Source organism: Dipodomys spectabilis, unplaced genomic scaffold (assembly GCF_019054845.1).
Source record: "Dipodomys spectabilis isolate Male_0828 unplaced genomic scaffold, ASM1905484v1 ptg000154l, whole genome shotgun sequence".
Taxonomy (NCBI): Eukaryota; Metazoa; Chordata; class Mammalia; order Rodentia; family Heteromyidae; genus Dipodomys; species Dipodomys spectabilis.
In genome coordinates, this window is record NW_024870831.1 from 638606 (window position 1) to 640858 (window position 2253).

General features: G+C 31.3%; 1 pseudogene; it reads right to left on the reverse strand.

Annotated features, from left to right (window-relative positions):
- Window positions 1-417: 417 nt before the first annotated feature.
- On the reverse strand, window positions 418-514 carry LOC122118533 (annotated as a pseudogene).
- Window positions 515-2253: the final 1739 nt, after the last annotated feature.

Below are 2253 nucleotides of genomic sequence, written 5' to 3' on the forward strand. Positions count from 1 at the left end.
AAGATAAAATATTTCTGGTGCTTGCATGAAAATGTATATTTTAAAATATTCTATATTCTATGTTTGCATAATGTTCATAATTTATTTTATTTTCTCCTAGATATACTTTGAATTCTACATTATTTTGTAATATATAGGTTCATTAACATGTCCTTTCCGATTGCATTCCATATAGAAACAGTTTTATTCCTTTTTTTTCTAGGTCTTAATATTATTTTTCTTTGGGATAAAATGACAATGTTGTCTAATTTGAAAATTTTTGTAAAGTTTATGTTATGTAAACGCCTATCTGAGGTGAAGATTTAATACACTGATGTCAAACTAAATTTAATTATATGAATTGTGTGTATTGTTATACTTGTAATTTTGTAATCAACTTTTTAATAACTGTTTTTCATTTCTTGCATCTGAAGAATGAAAAATATGGTATACTTCTCACATTTTCATATTATCCTTGTGCAAGTGCCATTTTAGTATCTGTATTGTAATTTGAGTATACATGCTGCTGAAGCATGTAGTATCCTCTAAATTATGTAGTTAATGAAGCAATCTTTATACAGGCTTATACCTATGGGTGCCTACTTGTAACAAGGAAACCTTATTGTTCCTAACAATGCTATTGGTCTTATTTCCCTAAAATTCTGTGAATAGTGGAAAAAATTATATTGATCAGTTGATTACTCACATTTGCAAATTTTTTTGTGAATGACTATCTTAAGTCTTTTGATTTGGAATTTGATCGTACTCTCAATTATTTATAGATAGGTCCAAAAGTGATGGCTTTTTCAAGTATTTATTTATCCAACTGAATTAGCTTTGTGGACCTAATGGATTCAAAGTAAGTGTTGCTTGAGAGCTACTTCTAAACTTCTTCAGCTGACATTTTCCCAAATGAGGTGTTACTGGCACAAATGTCTACCTGAGCCTTTACGCTTTTTCCATGTGGGAACAGACCAATCAGAACATATTACCCTGACAGCATAGATTGTCTTACTGGAACAAAACTAATCTTGGTTACAAGGGATCATGGAGAGATGAACAGTTCAAACAGAACTGTTCAGAGTAGAAGGTATTTTATCAAAATATAATTGTTCATTATACCTTCCATTTCAAAAGTAGCTAAAGCCAAGAAGGTGAAAAAATTGTTGGTATGCATGATTACTTAATGTCCTGGCCTGTCTACCATCCAACCAGGCAGGAACTTACACTACTGCCTTTTTATCACCAAATATTTTCAGAAGTCCATATATTTCTCCTCATTATTAGGCATTAAATTGATAATGTTTTAATCACAGTGTTTTCTATTGCCTCCATTCTGTAAATCTACAAATGGTAAAGTTTTAGGTCTAACTCTATCAAACACTGAGGTAGAGATAATGGAATAATACTTTAAAACAAAGTTGCCTTTGATACAGTAACTACAACAGAACAATGCAACACACGTGTCTTTTAATTATATTATATACAGTTATATATTTTATATTTATATGTGCTTATTTTATATTTCACACAGTGAAACTTACTGGAATTAGTTGATAATTGGACAAATAAATTGATACTTATTTATTCCAATAAATAGATTTGGAATATAAATAATTAGTTTTAAAATATATATTAGACTATAAAAAGTATCAATGCAATGTTTTTAGTATAAACTTGTGATACATTGTAACTCTTCTTGGTCTTCTGAATCCACATGGTAAAAAACAGTGTTTTCCTCTAATCTATAATGGATTTTACCCTGCTGCTCTGTTTACTGTTTTAACTCTCTTGTCCCAGGCTGTTTTTCTCCATATTTCTGAAGCATTCCTACTGATTATGCGCAAATTTTGCTAAGATGTCTAAAAAATATTATTCTTCTGCAGTAACCATGGGTCCTAGGATCCCAGGTCCCAGTTGCCTGCATCATCAGATAATAGGGGCAAGTCTTCCCACCAAGGCCCATGCAACATGTCAACACAAATAATTGAATACCCATCTCAATTTCTCATTTCCTACATTTCAGGGCCCCAATTCCTTGAGATGCAGGAATTAGCAGCAAGCAATTGTGAAATGCAAGGCAATTTAAAATGAAGGATGAGATCACAAAATTTGAGAGAAAGTACTGTAATTCAAACATTCAACTTACAGATGACCAGCCCATATGAGTGAACAAGTTCACAAAGTGTCATAAGATTATTTTTAATACCCCACCCCTATGATTAATGAAAGATTTTATTCCAACATAAATTGGCCAAAAAATAGTTCCTGGAA